Source organism: Schistocerca piceifrons, chromosome 6 (genome assembly GCF_021461385.2).
Source record: "Schistocerca piceifrons isolate TAMUIC-IGC-003096 chromosome 6, iqSchPice1.1, whole genome shotgun sequence".
NCBI lineage: Eukaryota > Metazoa > Arthropoda > Insecta > Orthoptera > Acrididae > Schistocerca > Schistocerca piceifrons.
The window spans coordinates 191,944,603-191,966,254 of NC_060143.1; positions in this window are offsets into that span (position 1 = coordinate 191,944,603).

The following is a 21,652-nucleotide window of genomic DNA, read 5'->3' on the forward strand; positions in this document are numbered from 1 at the left end:
GAAGCGCGGTTGAACCGAGTGGACAGTATTTTGAAAGGAGAACATAAGATGACCATCAACGAAAGTCAAACGAGGATAATGGAACGTAGTCTTATTAAATCAGGTAGTGTTGAGGGAATCAGATTAGCATAATACACACTTAAAGCAGTAACTCTGTTTACCTGTTTTGGAAGTAAAATAACTGACCATTGTCGAAATAGGGAGGACGTAAAATGAAGATTGGCAATGGCAAGAAAAGCGTTTCTGAAGTAGGGAAATTTGTTAACATCGAGTATAGATTTAAGTGTCGGGAAGTCGTTTCTGTAGTATATTTATGGTGTGTAGCCATGTATGAGGTGAAACATGGACGATAAACGGTTCAGACAAGAAGATAATTTTGTGGTACAACCTGACTAAAAATTGGGATCGGTAGGTAGGACACATTCTGAGGCATTTAGGGATCACCAGTTTAGTACTGGAGGAGCTTAGTCGGTAAAAATTGTAGAGAAAGACGAAGAGATGAATACAGTAAGCAGATTCGAGGGATGTGGATTGGAGTAGTTACGCGGGAATGAAAAGGCTTGCACAGGGCAGAGTAGCATGGACAGCTACATCAAACCAGTCTTTGGAATGAAGACCGCAACGAGAACAATAGCGCGACATCATCATTTAAATGCAAGAGAAATTTATGTTTCGTTTCAGTTAAGAGTCTCTAACCTTAACAGCAGTTAATATCCAAACAAAACATTTACCTAAAGATCTACGATTTTATATATACTTTCACCCTTCAAATAATGTATGCGGTGGTCCCCCACTATAAATAACTTGTTAATGAACGGTCAACTGATGGTCCACATTCTGTAAATACGAGAGGCCTTTGTACAATCACTTACCTAACGCCGCTCACATTAATGCTGATGTGCACAGTCTCTTCTCAATCAAAGTAGAGCTGATAACAGTTAAGGATACTCAGCTGCAGAAAATCAAATGTATACTAGTTTTTATTCTTCGGTCCCTCTGCACTGAATCAATTCCAAGTTTTTCAGTCTTGAAACTTCTTTCTGGCTCACTTGTTTCTCGCTGTCATTTAGCTTCCAATCTTCCTCTCTTGCATCTCCATTTCTTCGTTAATATCATTAATACCTGTATCTGTTCTTACAACATAGCATGTTGCTGCAGCAGTATGGCAATAGTAGCATTTTGTAAAGTTATGCGAACCTTTTACTTGTTAAACAACTCGTCTTGTCTGTTCGTCATTACATTACTAAGTCGAACCATCGACAGACTCCTTTCATTTTTTGCTTCCTCCTTAAATGAATTTTGGATAGATAAAGCTTTTCATACGAGACCAAAGCGTTCTTTATACATGTATATTGCATACTGTGCAAGTTACTTAAAACACAACACGTAAGATACATCATATTTCATTTACATTTAAACACAGGCTAACAAAACAAATAGTAGCATACAAATTAAATACAATTACATTTGGAGTTGACTAGCAGATATTTCTGTAGATACTGACATGCATTTTGAATGTTTTTTACTCAGTAAGAACCTATTACATGATTCTTGTGAAGAATGTCCGTCACAATAATTGTTGGCTTCTTAAGTCAAATTGACTCGCAAAGTTTTGAGATGGCTCCTTCAGTTTTTTTTCCTGTAAACATCATACGCAACTCCAACAGTCACAATGTACTGATTTATTGATGCATTGCGTTACTTTAAAATTTTGTGCATACCACCATCAGAATATCCTAGTTATGTGTGTAAAATCCGGCAGTTTCTTGACTATTGGTTGTGCGAACTTACGATGATTATCTCTAGTTTATTACCATCCATAACATTAGGCGTTGCTTACTGCTAGAAACTGGCTCGCGTATGTTGTTGGCACGTCTTTTCTTCCCTTTTACTAGTTGGTTACTGAACCACTGTCCACTGCAAGACAAAGCATCTTATAGTCTCCTGATATGACTCACCTGCAGTTATTTTCTGTCTAAAGTAGGACTTTAACATTTGGTGAGCGATAGAGAGAGTTTGCGTCTCGTATTTGTTCTTTCATATCGTTATCGCGATTAGTTGGACATTATGAGTTGTGAGAAGAGGATGTCATTCGTTAGGTTACCCAAGAAAGCCATTCATACTGAATATCCGAATGATCCTTCCAACACATATGATTACTGTACATTATGTTATGCTTTCAACCACTTGTAAATGGTCAGAAAGTGGTGGCTGCTTGCAATTTTTTATCTAGCATCATGTATTTTTCTTGTTTGAGGGATCTGGAAGTGGAGAGTATATCTTATAACACCTGAATGTGTCGTCCATGTTCTCGTCTGCGTAATAGTCTAATTTTTCTCTTGAATAAGCATCACATCAGAAATATGTTGCTGCCTAAATGTATTTTACATTTACAGCATGTATTCCGTGTACTTTCGGTAGCGATAGGGAGATGTGTTATTAGTGTAATAATGAAAAAACAGTTCAGAGACTGTTTCGTATAGTTGTTTTCCCCATTTCTTGTTGTATTTTTGTTTCAGTGGCAGAGATATTTCTGTGAACTTTGCATTCTGCTGTCCCCCATTCTTAGGTTCCGTCGCAGTTTGAACGAAACGTGCCTGCCAAGCCGGTGTTCGTCACTGTTTTTCCCTGTAAGCCCCTATTGGTTTGCCAGTTTTTAAATACCGTCAATGACAAGCGACGGAAATTCCGGAACTCTTACTTCGTCGATTTCTGATTGCATTCAATGGTTGCTGTACCTGTAGGGTGAAGATAATAGAATTGGAGTACGTAAACGACATCAGTGTAATTTTAAATTATTAACAAAATGGGATCAGTGCTGCTGGCGTACTCATCCAGGATTAACAGAGGTAAAATCATTTTGTGGTACACAATTACCAGTTCCGTATCGCAGCGACATCCATGGCGGCATAGAGAAGATAAAGTCACAATTTGAGAATGAACTTGGAGGGAAACGGTGCAATCAATCAAATCGACAGCAAAAAACTAAAACTTTAAATTTCAATATGGAATAAAAATGGCACTTTTACATTAACGCATATGTGTTACGCGTATATGCACCCTGAATCATACAGCTATCCGTACGCGAAAATAATGCGAGACAAACAATTTCCGTGGGAGGCTGCCTGTTATTGACAGTTTAACTTGTTCTAACTGCCTTTCCTCAACCTGGGTGTCCCGTATATCAACGGAGTTTGGGGGTGAGAAAGTCGTACACATATTGAATGACAACGATCTTAAACAAACTAGAAAGATACTCAAGGGAGGCGTATGGAGCATCACTAGAAATATGTTACTAGTCTCTCAATCATCAGACTGAAGACGTAGTTTTATATCGGTATAGAATGCACAGACTACAGAAATGTATAAATCTGCTAGCTGGAAATAAGTTTCCTCGGAGAAGGCAGATTACAGCAGTTCTTTACGAAGTTCGATTATTGTTTTGTCCATGCTTATGGCCAGTTTATACCTTCAAATAAGTTGTTCAGAAGTGTGGACAAGTCTCCAGTCCATGTTATTGTCCGTAATTATTAGAAATATTCGGCTACAATACTCGGCTACATGTCGCTACGCACACTTATCTAACCAAATTTAAGCCCTACAAAATGAAACTGAGCTCCTCAGCGTTGTATGAAGTGTGTAATTGTGAAGAGAATATGCTGTTGTAAACTAAGCTCAAATATGTGCCACACGTGGAGGTACATGACTGCCCTATCTAAGGCAGTGTATGAGGTTCCAAGTAGATTAGATCATCTTGGGATAAGTTCTAGTGTCCGATTCCACTCGTCGGCTATGAGCAATGACGTCATACCTAAGGCAAAGACGCTACTTATAAACAATCAATGAAAGCAAGCAAACGTAGCAACGACAAAATTACAAGCACATTCACACAGTTATTTACTTAGTCATGAATTAGTTCGAAACGAACTGAGAACAAGAATTAAAATCAAATTTTCATTTGTGTAAAGAATTATTCTTTTAATTTATGCGACTAGAAAAGCACAGAGAAGAATTAAATTGCATTACAGTAAAGCACGTGGTAAAGTCATACAGTTATAAAAAAGCGTTAAATTTATATTAATTATTGAATCTAATGGGAAGTTGGGGTTTTTAGTGGAAACTGGAATGTATCAGAGAAACGGGAAAATGAAACGAATCACAACAAATACGAAAGTGTAGCACAAAACGTGGAGAAACCGACACACTAAATTCTAAACGAAGAGCAAGTACATGGCAAACGAATATCTACATAAAACAAAGGATATTTGCATCAATAATTAGAAGTACCCTCTGTAGGTAAATTCCAGTTACAGTTTTCCGATTCGCACGTAAATTATTTTTGCCGTAATATGCAGTGAAACGTAATAGCGTTACTACATTTGTAATTGCTCTCTAAAACTACCGCGGTGTATAACAGAAACTGCACTAGGTAACTAGAAATGACCTTATTTATAGATCAATTATAGTTACCGATTCCAATACAAGTAACTTTTTGCAGTAGCTCAGGGTGCAATTACAAATGCAGAAATCATATAAGCCTACAATTAGTACACACACGTGTTGAAAAAACGATATAATTCATAAAATCATCGACTGACTGGAATCGATAATTAGAACTGGCCTACATAGAAGGTCAGTTCTCCATGCAGATTTTCAAAGGTTCATAATTTTGGACGTTTTTTGAGTAAATCTGTGGACTACGTTTTTGTAGGATTTCTTATTGATCGAAGAACTACTACAAAAAGTGATAAGTAGTGTAGGTACAGCTTCCAAATTTTTCTCTATTTCATAGTAGTGAAGATAGTAATACTATACACTTCAGTATAAACAATTGTTGTTAAATCGATCTAAATAACGAAACGTGGAATGGTTAGAACAATAACTAGAATTAACCTATGTAGGTCAGTTCCAATTACCGATTTCAGTATTTGTTGGACTATACTTCTTGTCAAATTTCATTACTTCTGTACTTCAACAGTTAGTGTTGAAAGTCAACGCTGATTTGCCATGCGCTGTACTGCATTGGAATTAAGGGCTCTCTGTGCTTTTCTTAAACGCATAAATTACGATAATCATTTTTTTCAGACATGTATATTCCTCTTTTTTAATCTCCTTTATTTTTCTTACGTTTAATTCTTGTCGTTACAATTTGTGGCCACTTAATTAATAACGTGAAATGTGTAATTTTACCGTACGCTACATTCATTTGTTTATGAATAAGGATCAGCCACTTTCAGAGATTGCGTCTATGTAGCTTCTGTGTCTTAGGTATGACGTCATTGCTCAAAGCTGGTGTGTAGAATCGCACACTAGAATTGACCCTTATCTTGAATACACATCGTATGGAATGGTGGGAATGCAGCTGCTTATGATAAGCAGTTACATATAACGTTTCCTGTGGTGCGAGAATACTGTTATACAATTTTTTTTCCTTTACATCATCGATTTTGGAACTGCTATTCCCATCTTCACAGCCACCTCCCCTATCCATCGAATTGATGTTAAATATTGTTTCTCTGAATACTATTTTTCTGGATCACAACTAGCTGTCAATCGAATGAGAAGTGCCCTAGATCTACGCACACAACACCATAAAAAATGGCCCAGCAGTGAGGTGTCATAGTGTGTGGTCTACATCTACATCTACATACATACTCCGCAATCCACCATACGGTGTGTGGCAGAGGGTACCTCGTACCACAACTGGCATTTTCTCTCCCTGTTCCACTCCCAAACAGAATGAGGGAAAAATGACTGCCTATCTGCCTCTGTACGAGCCCTAATCTCTCTTATCTTATCTTTGTGGTCTTTCCGCGAAATGTAAGTTGGCGGCAGTAAAATTGCACTGCAGTCAGCCTCAAATGCTGGTTCTCTAAATTTCCTCAGTAGCGATTCGCGAAAAGAACGCCTCCTTTCCTCTAGAGACTCCCACCCGAGTTCCTGAAGCATTTCCGTAACACTCGCGTGATGATCAAACCTACCAGTAACAAATCTAGCAGCCCGCCTCTGAATTGCTTCTATGTCCTCCTTCAATCCGACCTGATAGGGATCCCAAACGCTCGAACAGTACTCAAGAATAGGTCGAATTAGTGTCCTATAAGCGGTCTCCCCTACAGATGAACCACATCTTCCCAAAATTCTACCAATGAACCGAAGACGACTATCCGCCCCCCCTACAACTGCCATTACATGCTTGTCCCACCTCATATCGCTCTGAAGTGTTACGCCCAAATATTTAATCGACGTGACTGTGTCAAGTGCTACACTACTAACGGAGTATTCAAACATTACAGGATTCTTTTTCCTATTCATCTGCATTAAGTTACATTTATCTATATTTAGAGTTAGCTGCCATTCTTTACAGCAATCACAAATCCTGTCCAAGTCATCTTGTATCCTACAGTCACTCAACGACGACACCTTCCCATACACCACAGCATCATCAGCAAACAGTCGCACATTGCTATTAACCCTACCCAAAAGATCATTTATGTAGATAGCGGACCTACCACACTTCCCTGGGGCACCCCAGATGATACCCTCACCTCCGATGAACACCCACCATCGAGGGCAACGTAGTGGGTTCCATTACTTAAGAAATCAGATTAAAGTGTTTAAGTGTTAGGACAACTTCTCTCTGAAGGTATTTGCCTCGAGGATAGCCATGTATGGAAGTGAAACGTGGACGAGAAACAGCTCAGAGCACAAGAGAATAGAAGCCCTTGAAATGCGGTACAACAGATGAATGCTGAAGATTAGAAAGGTAGATCACGTAACCAATAAGGATGCTCTGAACATAACCGGGCAGAAAAGAAATTCGTGACGCAACGTGACCAGAGAAGGGATCGGTTGACAGGACACATTGTGAGACACCAAAGGGTCACCAATCAAATGCTGAAGGGAAGTGTGGGGGCTAAAAATAATAGAGGGAGACCAAGAAACGAACACAGTAAGGAGACTCAGAAGGTTATAGCCTGCAGCAACCATTCGGAGAGGAAGAGGATTGCACAGGACTGCAGAGAACTGAATCAAGGGAGCATTTGGACTGAAGACCACAACAGCAACATTGATATAATTCTATTTTCCTTGCAGAATCCACTTATAACGCTGAAAGAACGAGTAACAATTCTGTCACTATTGAAATATGCTGTACTGGCGCGACCAAATAAATACGCGTATTTTCATATTTAAATGTCAGTTAACTGTAGGATTTTTTCTTTGCGACTTGTTATCCATCAACAGGCACATTTCAATTGACGACCGTGACATGGGGCTTGCATATTTACCTTTCGGTTGACAGCCAGCTGTGATTGCGAAAGAATAATGCCTAACATTGATTAGTTGTGTATTTAAGGTGTACCTGAAGATGTGACTATCAGTTCCGAAAAGGATATGAGTTTTAGAGCCATCCCTGAGGCCAGAGGCTATTTTATTTATTATTGCTAACTTAGGCAACTTTTCGAAACGTGTAGCGTCTATTGTTGCTTGTTAGCAAGGACTGGATAACAGAACTTTGGAGAAAGTCTGTTCAACAACTATCAGTTTACAGTAACACACTTGAAAAACGAGGCAACAGCTGAGTAAAAACAAAAGATTTATTTTGTTTATAATTGTTCCAAAGAATGTTAATGAAACATCAAAACTGAACAAACAATAAATTGAACGCAACACAAACTAAGAAAATGGAACAAATAATAGTTTGAACAAAACAGAAACGAAGAAAGTGAACAAAAAGTAATAATTGGAACGAATGAAAACAAGAACAAACGAAAACTGGAAAAACAAATGAATTGATTCTTCAGTGATTGGGAGCAGCATCTGAAGCAAGGCTGCTTGGATAGTTGGCTGCACCCTCCTCCAAATCTCGATGCTTGTCAGCAGGGTCCACCTAGGCAAAAAAACATGATTCTCATAGTGGCGTCAAAACACTCATAACCAGCATCTTAATAATAACAGTAAATTATATCAAGAAGCCATGATGAACAAAGACTTACTAGGGGCCACCATGCTCATTATTTCTTGTGTGATGCACTAAAGAAAGTTAAGACTATAAATAAAACTAATAAATAAAGCACTTACACATGGCCTCTCAAGATCGTTACAAACTATAAACATCAAATCTTTTAGTTTCGAGATAGAGTGAATGCAGTGACAGGCTGCCCTGAGAGGCAGCTAATTGGCACAAAACAGTGGACAAAAAGTATGATAATACGTCCAAGTGCGGATCAAAATCGCTCACTCGTGTTCACCAGAAGAATGCCAGGACTGAGAGTCCAACTGCGAATCAGTAATATACGGATACATTGGACCAACCAGGTCAGGTACTTGGGTGTCTCACTAGACAATGAATTCACATTCAAGTCACACATACAAACGAAGAAAGAGAAGATGATCGGACTAATTCGTGCCCTACATACATCACTAGGAAGCGGAAACGTGAACGTCAATAAGACATTATAACACACTCATGATTAAGGCCATGAAGCACGGAAGTATTTGTGGCACAGTATGACAGACCAAATTAAAAATATCTTAAAGATGCTTGAGACTCATTTCAAAAGAACCCTGTTCGACTAGAACCAGTGACATGCATAGTGAGCTTAACATAGTCATGAGTTGACTGAACAAAGTAGCAGGAAACTGTTCTAAGACGATGAAAATTTTAGATCAGTCACTACATTTGAAATATACACGAACAGTCCAGAACAAAGGAAGGCACTAGGCAAGAGTTCCACAAGCAATTAATGAAGCTTTCAAGGTATAGCAATAAAACATAGCCAGACCAGAGCAGCGCAATAGTGCTGGAGGCCAACGCCCTGATAAAGTCCGACAAGTGCTAAAATGATACTAAGAAGGCAACACATCTCGTATGTATTTAAAAAAACGAAAGAAAAGTATATGGTCAAGAAAAGTAGTCTCCTGTTATCGCAGACAGTACAATGTGACACCGCTGAAGATCATCCTATTGGCTATGAAGCTGTAACTAGCGAAACACTGAAATAATTTCTGCTTCGTTATTGGTTAAGTTGTCCTTTCAATGTAATTCCTTCTTCGTAGATCTGTCTGATGTGGGTGTGGTTAGTATTACAGAATTCTCTTTTCTGAAGTTGATGATGTTAATCTAGAAGGGATAGCTAAACTCCTGCCAAGCAGTCTTCTAACTGGGAATTACGCAGCTCGTTGGTGTACTGCTACTCGATGAAGAGCTACGTGTGAGTTATAGACATTATGTGATTTCAGCTCTTATGAGTGATCCAAAATTTCCCATTCCCTCCGTGCACAGCTACTCATTCAGCATTCTGCACAAAGTGACTTCATCCAATTCAGGACACCCAACATAATGTAAAACAAATATGGAAATTTGTGATTTTATGCTAAGTATCAGGGCAAGAGGGATTCTTATGCAATTAAATTATGGACGTAGCAGCCAAGAAAGACCACACACTGCCTGCGTCTACACATCGTAGCGTGCCACAGTATGCCGCTGCCTCACTGTGAGCCGCAGAGTCCCATATCACTGGGAGGAGGACTAGCTGGGTATGGCTGTATGGCTGATGAAGCTCACTGCCTGGCTGAAACGAGGCTCATTCCCGCCAGCGAGGCAAGATAAAGTCATCAGTTGCGTCCTGATTAGACACTGGCCCCTGATACATGTATTCCTGCTCGAGTGAGTTAACTTGGTTGGCGGGTGTGTTTTGCCGTATGAATACTTTCAATACTTTCAAAAGCTAAAAGCAAGGGAAATTTCTCAGTAGACGATCTAATTATGAGTAAGAAAATACGAATGCGGCAGAAAAACTTAGTGAACGTCATCCAGATCATCACGAATCCCACACCTACAATTTGTTAGTACAATAGACTACTAGCTCTGTAGATCATTAAGAGACGGAAATAACGAAGGTTGAGTTAAAGAAATTATCCATTGCATCAAAAGAGGCTACAATGTAATTTTGGTGAAAGGCAGAAATTCGACTGTAGGAAAAGCATGAGAAGGAAAAAAAGTACGGCAAAATGAACTATTATTGAAGAGGAAGGCCCCTGGTTAAAGTTTGCACAGAAGTCAATTGAATTTGGGTAGAAAAACGTTGAATGAGAATGTATATCTTCCAGAGACCTGGAGATATTAGACTGCTTCAGATAGGATGTGTGTGATAACACATATGATTAGGAACCACATTTTAACTGCATATACAAGTGGAAGAATTAGCAGAAAGGTAAGAAATGAAGGAAATCGGAACTAAATAAGTTAAAAATTCTTCAGTGTCATTTATTTCAAAGGGAAGTTGAGGCATCCACTACCTGGAAAGGAGGAAGTATTGCAAAATAAGGTGAATGGCTGGTTTTGAGAGATTAAATACTGAGAGAAGCGTAGGATCAAATGGAGACAAAACAGCTGGCGGATGCTGAAGTACACATGATGTAAAATTGAGAAAACCAGTAGCAAAAATTTGTTAACAAAAAATATAAATTTTGATGTCAGGTGGTCTTTTCTGAAGGTATTTTTCCGTAGTAGAGCGTTATAGATGAATGAAACGCTGACGGTAAACATTTCAGGGCTGAAAATAATAGATTGATTTGAAATGAGGTATTCAGGAGAGTGCTGCAGATTAAATGGACGGAGCGCGTGGCTTACATGGGCGAACTCAAACGAACTAGACAAATAGTGAAAAAAGGGTGGGATCTATTGATAGGATGTCTTATGAAGCTTCAGGGGCCATCAGAGAGACAAAAACGGAATTTGTTAGTGTGAACATAGAGAGACGGGGAGGGGATGTAAAATTGTGCAGGTAGATTTAATCTTCAGCACAATAAGTGGATTCAAATGAATATTGCTTGTCATAGTTATGAAGAAACGAAGATGTTCTCACAGGTGAGGGTAGTGTGTCGAACTGCATGAGGACATCATTAAGGAAGGAGACCATAAGAGCAACGACTGTTCCACGGATTGATTTTCTAATAGTTCCCTGATACTCATAACAAAACAGTGGATGAGGCTAAATAGACACACCCTTACACTAAAGAAATTCTGTCCCCTACATTCTGCTCGCAGTGGCGACTGAACGTGAGTAATATTGGCGCCGTTCTTACAACTCTTCGAACAGTAGGTTGATTAATACTTTAACATTCAACACACTGTGATTATACCATTATTCTTTAAATTCACTGTTTTCACTTCATACTGTCACATCACATGGTAACACGATACGTTACTTATCTCCTTTTCTGTAACATTCAGTGAATTATTACTCTGTCACAGAGGTCAAATCTGAGAGAATATAAACAGAAGTTGCACGGAAGATTATAACCAAACGTCTTAGTATCATGATTGGTTACAGAAATATCAATGAACCTTCCGTCTGCCATCCGACTCACACTCACATATAACTTTGGATGGAACCAAAATCCTCGTTGGTAAGAGAACTACACTGATGTTGTTAAGTCTGTCGGTTTCTGCCATCTGTGTTAAACTGCGCGTCGCAATCTCGTCGATATCAATTGTTGGGTGAGCTGTACTAGTTTGACTCCATTACACGTAGCATTGTGCTTCATAGCATGTTTATTCGTGGTATCCATGGTGACACTTAATTCTAGATCCATGTTACATACCCCATTATACCAGCATACGCTACTCTGGGATACAATTCTCCTAAAGGGTTTCATTATGTCGCTTATACACGTGAATGCATCGAAATATTTTCTTTGACAGAGATATGTCTTCGGAGTAATACTCCTGTTTACTGCGTAATTGAGCAGACGAACGTGTGCCACTGAGGTCTCGGTTTACATTACTGTGAAGTAGGCTCCTAATTACCCCTCTTATTGCAAGCAAATGGCTAATGACGCAATATCACTGAAGCAAGAGGTACTTAAGGTCTCTCGCCCCTTGTAGAATAGTTTAGCTGTGGTGCAGTCGGCTTCTTCGTCGAAGTCTTACATTTCTATAAGAGAGAAGCCAGACACAGATGGTATTCCACAGAAAATTGCAACGAGGCGAAGGAGTGATTTGGCTAAGACGACGTACTTGTCATCAGTATGTGTCCTTTTAAATTTGCATCGGCCGTACGGATTTAGATTTTACACGTTTCCATAAATTACATAACTCATTTATCGTCGTAGTTGCGTTGAAGATGAGTCAGTTTATATGAGTACATCCCATTTCGCAACTAGTAATCACACTACACAGATAACATCTTCGTTTACAATCTAAAAGTTAACTGCTTGCCTTACACCACTGGTTCAAACCTGCCATATAGATGAACAGATGTGACTCTGGCCAGCAGTAGCATTTTGTCGATTGTGACTCGCAAGGTCTGTAATCTATAACTAGCACTACTAAAGTTGCTGCATGGTGCTGTGTTGCTTAAATACAATGAAGTGCCAAAGAAAGTTATACACCTGCCTAATATCGTGTGGGGCCCTGCGAGCATTCAAAAGTGCCGCAAAAGGACGTGGAATGCTGTGGAATAATGTCTGAAGTAGTGCTGGAGTGCACTGATCCATGAATCCTGCAGTGCTGTCCGTAAATCCATAAAAGTATGATGGGCTGGAGATCTCTTGTGAACAGCACTTTGTAAGGCATCCCAGATATGCCCAAGAATCTTCATGTCTGAGGAGTCTAGTGGCTAGCGGGAGTGTTTAAACTCAGAAGTCTGTTCCAGCAGCCACTCTGTAGCAATTCTGGAAGTGTGGGGTATCGCATTGTCCTGTTTGAATTAACCAAGACCATGCGAAATGGTCATGAATGGACGCAGGTGATGAGACAGGATGCTTACGTATGTTCACCCGTCAGAGTCGTATATAGACGTACCAGGGGATCCATATCACTCCAACTACACACAAATCGCACTGTAGGAGAGCCTCCACCAGCTTGAACAGTCTCCTGCTGACATCCAGGGTTCATTGATTCTTGAGGTTGTCTCCATAACCGTACATGTCCATTCGCTTTCACTGAAGACAATTTTACTCTAGTCTGTGAGATTCCAATCCGAAAAGTTATCTGGGTACGGCCCAGACAGCGGTGAGATACCAACCTGAATGTTGCAATATGTGCGGCCCGACAACCGGAAATAATGCTGTGTGTAACATTTTCTTTTATAGCAAGACTCCTTTGGTCGTCATCCGTTTCACCCTTACACCACTGTGATACGTCGAAATTATTATACACCCCGTTTTATTGGCCTTCGTAGGAAGACATCCTCGGTTTAGATTTCACCAAGTTAGTGTTCTTCCGCACAGGGCGAGAGCTTCTTCTAATAGCCTTCGTATTTGCCAAACCTAACTTCTATCAGCGAAGTCATCGGATTTCTATCCAATTGAGAACGTCCGGAGTATGATGTCCATGGACCTCAAACCAGCTCACAAATTATCAAGCCCCAACGCACCAACTGGAAACGATATCCTTCAGGAGGACATCCGACAAGCATGTCAGTCAATCCCAAGGCCAATAATCGTTTGCAAATAGTCCAGAGGCATACCAACGCATTATTGACTTGCTCAATTTTTTAGGGTCTTCCTCTTCAATGAATCACCCAATTGTAGGAAATTGTGATCATTTTACTGCCTGCTCATGTACATCACGTATACCGATTTCTGTCCCATTCGTATAGTTGCTTTGTGGTGCGTTGTTTTTGTCTTAGAGCGTATAACTGGTTTCTAATATAGTGAATCCCTAGTTTAGTCCTTCTTGAAAACAAGACAGTCGTTTACTTTTTGCAGTCATGGAAGATGTCCAGATTGTGAGAGGTATGTGAAAATTAAAGTTTGGCACATCGGCAGGTTCAGCAATAGAGACAGTTCTGAGATGTTGCTGCCTTTTCTCCGCTCCAAACTGAGTGTCCGTTTATTCCTGCTACTTCTTCATTACACTAATAACAATAACCTACCTGAGCGGGATCCTCCTGCTGATGATGAACGAATTCGATCTCTAGTTTCTTGGCAGTAATCTCAGTTTCCCCAGTCAGTTCAGAAGCGTCGTCCTGAATCGGTGGAGTTTCCTCCGGCACAACCGTCACAGTGAAGCGCCCAGTGACACGGACCTGTGTGTGATTTCATTTTACCATCACTGACTCAGCTACAAAGACATGTGTCTGACACATAAAGAATCTTACACAATGACATCATTTTCTTAAATAGATTATGTATTAAGTATGCATTCCTATGTGTAGCTTATAATAAAAGTGAAGAAGCGTGCTACAGATGTCTGTCAAAAAGTGAGGTATCACACATTGTACAGAACTGAGAGGTCCATAAATATAAAGGCGTGGGAACGTTTTATGAGGCAAAGTCATCAGAATTATATGTAGGTTGACATGTCTACTGGTGAGGCAGCGAGAAATAGTTAATCGGGTACTTCAAAGTAAACATTTTTAAGATATGCAGGAGTAGGAATATAAGAAACAGGTACACGCAGCGATACATAATGATTATACTATGCAGAAGAATGATACCAGCTAAGAGAGTGATGATCTAAAAATATGAGGCATCGTCTGTCATCTGTTTGGTATGCAATGTTTGTGGTGGTTTTTCGTTTACAGTATACAATAAAGCACATACAGACGTACACCAAATACATAGTAAAGTACACAGTCAACGGTAAACAAGGGAATTTTCTCAAGAAAATGTTGATTTCATTATTTATTACTACTCTGAAGCATGTGATAAACTTACATAATATGTAAAACAATGGTTATATTGTTTGGAGTTAGTAATAGTATATTTATCAGTTATCCAGATAATTAATTACTCTTTTAAATAAAAGTGTTTAATCACATAGAAGAGGTTCATATGCCTTTCACTCCATTGTGTCATGGAACCCGAATTTGTATGATTGCTATGCAGTTTTTAATGGTGTACTTTGTATTCACTCCTAAAACGTTACATCCGCTTGACCCTGCATATATTGTTCCTCTTCTTAATTGATAATTTCTAATAAGGCTGACATCTTACGCTTTATCTCATTGAAATAGAATTACTTCGAAATGCATTATGGGTATTCACCTTGTAGAGTACTTTATTTCACATCAACTGTTCTCTTTTAATAAATCTTTTCTGTTTACATTTATATTACGCTTTAGAACTCAACCAGTGATAATCTAGCGACATCGCTGCGTTATCACCTGGAACTATTTTGTGTACATTTGTACGTGCCACCCTCTTCAGTCAAATCGTTGGCTGATAAGTATGAGGAGCGCTTTTAGCCTTACCCAATCTGTTCCAGATCGCCTCATTCCGTAAAGTGTTGACTTCCCTAGGATATCAGATAGCCAATGTATCCTCATCACCCGCACAGTTATTAATCTCAAAAGGTATTATCTGACGTCTCTCTAGCAGCGCATCTATTGCAAGGCACAACAGTATGTGGAAAGTGCCTGCTATGTCAGCCGCCATGAAAGAAGCGTGTCTCACTGGGACGTAACGCACCATCGTTGACGTGGTCATTATAAAAATCGTTCTAGATATGGGAATGGATTATGAGTGAAACAGCATGTGTTCTTTCCTACTGGATGCATCCTGTCCATAGCTTAACAGAACATGCGAAATCCGTAATGCTGATCACACAACTTTCCGTCTCCTGCTAAATTATTCATTTACACTGGTTTCGTCCTTGAAATGGACACTTGTCACACATAATACTCTCCTGCGGCTAAGAAGCGCAGTGTACTAGCAGAGACTACCATGTATGTCCTGTTTCGCAGATAGTTTTCTTCGGATTACGTGGTTACAAAGATCGTTATAGAGTTTGCCCCTTGGACGTTGCTCAGGCTGTGACAGAAGGTAAGCCACAACATTGTTACATCCACACTTCAAACATTTTAACATCGAAGGCAGACTATTATTCTCAGAAGAAAACAAAATATATGCCGTATTTCTTGTTATAACTTGTTATTCAATAATAATATCGTAATACAACAGTAATCATCTTTAACTTCGGTATAAACAATGATGAATACCGGTATGGACGTACAGACCGGATGGCATATGGTTCAGTTCTGCTAGTAAGTCTGTCAGAAGCTGTACAGAGATGACTACGTTGCCCTTCATTCGCTCTTTCTTTATGGCTTTTGCCATTGATTCCACTTGACCTTTGCCAACTGCACATATGCTCTTACAATTTCTTATACTCTTGCAGTCTACTCACCCACGTACTCTGCATCAATTATGTAATTACAGGATCACGTCAATCAACATTAGAACAATTGTTCTCAGTATCACAATAGGGCAAAACAGTCCTCACCAATGTATAACTGAAGCACTTTGTGTGTGAGATATTTTCGAAGGTAGATGAAGAGATCCCGTGCAGTGTCTTTGTGACTGTCATAGAACATTTCATAAGTTTATTTCGAAACTTACTGAATTTTCACGAGAAATCGAACAATCGTAGCCGTTATCAAACATACTGAATTGGTGTAATAGTGATTCCGTTTCTATCGTCTGTGTTAAGTGGCACATTAACCTTCTCGTCGGCAACAATCGTTGTTGTGTTGTCTTCATTTCTGTGCGCTTTACCTGTCCCTTACTCCTACATAACATGTTAATTTATGGTATTTACACTCATTTGTTTCCCGCTCTTGGCTTCACATCCCATGACATATCCGATGCAAGGGAGTAGTTCAACTGACATAAACTGGTTCAAATTTCTCTGAGCACTGCGAGACTTAATTGCTGAGGTTATCAGTCGTCTAGGACTTAGAAGTAGATAAACCTAATTAGCTTAAGGACATCACACACATATCCATGCCATGGGCAGGATTCGAACATGTAGCGCCTAGAACCGCTCGGCCACACCGGCCGGCTAGTTCAACAAACAGATCTGCCGAATGTCGCTTACACAATTATAGAAGTGTATCACACTTTTCGCTGTAATACTTACAGGTCTTCTCAGTAATATCTCTGTTTAGTTGGTGTTGGCGAGACGAGTCTCTGCATCTGCGGTCGACTTTTACAGTACAGTGAGGTGGGTAGCCGATGTCATCTGTTCTTTCCATAAAATGGAATAGGACGCAATCCACTGATAAAAACAGATCAAGTTAAGCTTAGTTGCAAGCCACATTAAGTCCAAATTTGGTGCGGTTGTATGTTTGAGTAAAGTATTACATCTTTCTGAAAGACACAAGGTAAACAAAGATGTATTTCCGCAACAAACTGCAACTTGATGAGTTGGTTCAGACAAAGGACTGGCAATCAGTATGCACTCTGTTAATTTAGCTTTTGCCAGCCGTATTTAAGTTTTCCAGGTTTCCATATATGGCTTAACACTGTTCTCATCATAGTCGCGTTAACACTGAGACAACCGATGTCAGTCGAAATTCGAAATCTCACAACGTGTATAATGCCTTCATCACATACTGTACGTCAGCTACTAATTTTACACGTTTACCTCGAGCTTACGACACCGATGGACAAAAGAAGAGCATTAGAGTTCGGTCAATTGTGAATCACCACTACTGTGGTCCATAATCTGTGCATCTCAAGTCCTGTTAGGCTGACATATGTCACGCTAGGGATATTCCGAACTCATGGCAGTTTTACAAGTCAAGCTTACTGTATCTCTGTATTATTGCGTTCGAGCTTAAGTTTACTCTAACGTCTTATAATCAATGGCCTTCAGTACCACTGGGTTGTAATAAAGTGATTCCCTAGTATAGTCGTTCATGTAAATATGACGATCGACTCCATTTTATAGTATGAAGCCATATCTGGAGCAAAAGAGAATAAAAAAAAAACTCGCAGAGAGGGTGATTCTGCCATTCATGCGGTGGAGGTGTAATTGGCTTTTCTCCGCTGCCACACTGTCAGGCCGTTTCTTCATGCTAGCTATTCATGGTAGTAATGATACCGACTTACCTCAGTACGGCCCTCCTGTGGGGCATTCTGCAATTCAGTCTTTGGTTCCATCGCGAAAATTTCAGGTTCTGCACACATTCCGCAAGTGTGGTCCTCAGAACGTGCAATATCTCCAGCTCCCTCTTCCTCGCCGAAGTCCCAGCTAAACTCGACCTGTGGGGGGTTTGAGATTATCGTCACTGTCTCGGCTGGAATGGCTTATATCTAAAGGACAGTTATCTTTAGACACCTGACTCAGCACTCTTAAATGGATTACATATTAAGTAAACAAGCCATAACCATAGGATGCAGTGAACTAGAAATACAGTTCTTTTAATGTGTGTTGAAATTATAAAGATATGTTCAGGTAAGAATAGAAAAAGCAGAGCATTGCTCATACTGTGCGTTGACCAATGTTCACCAATTACTGTATACGAGAGTCACGTCTACGTTGTTCTTCGTCTTCCTTGTTGTTCAAGTTTATGCCTAATTTTCCTTCCCACAGTTTTATCCTTGTGTGCGACCTTGGACTTAACTTTGGTTTTTGTAAAGAGTTGAGGGTAGTGTTATTGATCTGTAATAGAATGAATCCCTCACATTATTCTTCATGTAAATGTGAGTGTCAATTGGAGTCTCTCATGTATTGAAAGAAACTACGGAGCTTAAGCGGTTCTCAGTAATATTATCTGCCAGTGTAGCTGAATCCGCAGTGCATCTGAGATACAAACTGCTCATTTTTCATGACAGTAATGATATTGACTCACATCAAGGTGCTCCTCGTGTTTCTTCTGTCGTCTCTTCCTGCGGTTGCGAGCTTGTGCAGGCAGCTGGCAGTCGTGTGCATCAAACGGTGGAATTTCTTCTGCCACGTTTTGCACCTTGAAGCGCCCAAACACACGAACCTGTGGAAGTTTCGTTTTTATCATCATTAATTCAGGGAAGACGTCATGGACCTTGCGTACCTAAAGGTTTACGTATGTGACCTTTGATAATTAAACAGATTATAAATTATATATGCAGCCGATAAATGTAGCTTTTAAAGAATTTGAACACGGTGCTATTCATGTGTGCTAAAATTTAACCTATCGAATTATGTAGAGAAGTGATAGGTACAAGTGTGAAAAGGCAAGAAAAGATGTTTATGGAGTGCACTTAGTGGAATTAGATGTAGTTTGGTACGACCCTTGCTAAGGCATCCAGGAACAGTTAACCAGGCACTTGAAAGGTGAAACTGAGAAAATATGCAAATCTCGGAATAGAAGAGTCAGCTTATTGCCGACGTAGCGTGACAAGATTAAACCCTTGCGAACAATGAAAACAGTCACGAAACTTGTGATCTAAAAACGCAATTAATTGCGTATGGTATTGCCAGTGAGAGAGTTTACTAACGGAAATTTAAGTTTATTTTCATAACTCTCCCTGTTTCCACAGTAATGTCTCTTAGATTATTCTCCCCATCATCACGTGTATTCACGTTTTTGATGGCGACCTGTCAGCATTGAATTCCGATTCTGAAAAACTACAGGGGGACTCTACGGCAGCATTGTCATCTTTAGTTTAAGAGTCTCCGCTCTATAAGACCCTCTCTAACACCTCTCCGTGTGGTCTGCAGCCGTTATTTATTTTCTTATCAACTATTATCAACTATTTTTCAAATTTCTAAACCTTCACCTGCATGGCCTTTCGGTAAGCGTCACAGACTTCGGAACTGTAATCTACGTTACATCACACTGGTAACGTGAGAATTTTTATACGATGTATTCGTACTACTTATTCAGTTTACTGCATACAAATTTCGATTTTGTCTTTTTATTTTAACGATGGCACGCATTTATACAAGTGTTCGGAAGTGCTTAGTTTTATGCACAGGTACTCAAACTAACGCTCCCTACGGACGTATCTTGTGTGCTGGACGTTGAGGTATCGCGTCGAAAACCCTTGGGAGAACTCGAAGGACTTAATTAACTGTTAACGTTCGTTTTTCATTTGGTGAAGCTCGAGCTCCGAAGAACGGTATTACGTGTCAAGCGGGTGTACATTCCGAACCCCGAGCAATTTTGCAGGGGAAGCTTCGTGCCCGAGTACTATTATTGCGTGTCACCTTACATTTACGTTAGAATCTTGTAAAACAATGCACGATAGTCATACTGGATTATAATCAGATGTATTTCTCATCTAGTCCTTCATCTAGAAATGAAATTTATCCAATAGAGTCATTGATTCTTCAAAGGATACAATTTGAACTTCATCTGGTAGGACTGATACTGACTTACCTCTGTAAAACCGTCCTTCAGCGTACAGTCCACACTCTTCTCTCCATCCTTGATGGGACTGGAGGATTCTGGGGTCCATTGGCAGGGAAATAGCTCGAAGACAGACGGAACTTCCGTCACCCTCCTATTTCTCAAGCGGGCATATACCTGAAAGTGTGGGTGGTTTATTTTTAATATTACGACTCATACGGGATGTTATATTTGTAATAAATGCGAATATTCTAGACATTTGTCTTACCAGGCTGGAACAGATTTTTATAAAGTAAGCAATCCTTAGCGGTGACGTTTAGAGTGCGACGTGTGGTGCTACGTAAGGCGGTTATAAGTTAAGAAAAATAAGACATCAAATGAGTTGGACAACTGACAGCAACAAAATGGAAAAGCGAGGTAAGATCTTTATGGAAAGCGCTAAACAGAATGATAGGCACGTTAATGTCGCTACTGCTACGGAATCCTGTAATAATTAAACAGACAATTGAAAGGAAGGAATTGTACGTATACAAAAAGTTCAAGATGTGTGAAGCTAATTAGCAGAGATATATACACGAAACACCTAGTGATAGACAGGGTGTTACAAAAATGTACGGCCAAACTTTCAGGAAACATTCCTCACACACAAAGAAACAAAATATGTAACGTGGACATGTGTCCCGAAACGCTTATTTTCCATGTTAGAGCTCATTTTATTACTTCTCTTCAAATCACATTAATCATGGAATGGAAACACACATTAACAGAACGTACCAGCGTGACTTCAAACACTTTGTTGCAGGAAATGTTCAAAATGTCCTCCGTTAGCGAGAATACATGCATCCACCCTCCGGCGCATGGAATCCCTGATGCGCTGATGCAGCGCTGGAGAATGGCGTATTGTATCACAGCCGTCCACAATACGAGCACGAAGAGTCTCTACATTTGGTACTGGGGTAGCGCAGACAAGAGCTTTCAAATGCCCCCATAAATGAAAGTCAAGGGAATTGAGGTCAGGAGAGCGTGGAGGCCATGGAATTAGTCCGCCTCTACCAATCCATCGGTCACCGAATCTGTTGTCGAGAAGCGTACGAACACTTCGACTGAAATGTGCAGGAGCTCCATCGTGCATGAATCACATGTTGTGTCGTACTTGTAAAGGCACATGTTCTAGCAGCACAGGTAGAGTATCCCGTATGAAATCATGATAACATGCTCCATTGAGTGTAGGTGGAAGAACATGGGTCCCAATCAAGACATCACCAACAATGCCTGCCCAAACGTTCACAGAAAATCTGTGTTGATGACGTGATTGCACAACTGCGTGCGGATTCTCGTCAGCCCACACATCTTGATTGTAAAAATTTACAATTTGATCACGTTGGAATGAAGCCTCATCCGTAAAGAGAACATTTGCACTGAAATGAGGATTGACACATTGTTGGATGTACCATTCGGAGAAGTGTACCCGTGGAGGCCAATCAGCTGCTGATAGTGCCTGCACAAGCTGTACATGGTACGGAAACAACTGGTTCTCCCGTAGCACTCTCCATACAGTGACGTGGTCAACGTTACCTTGTACAGCA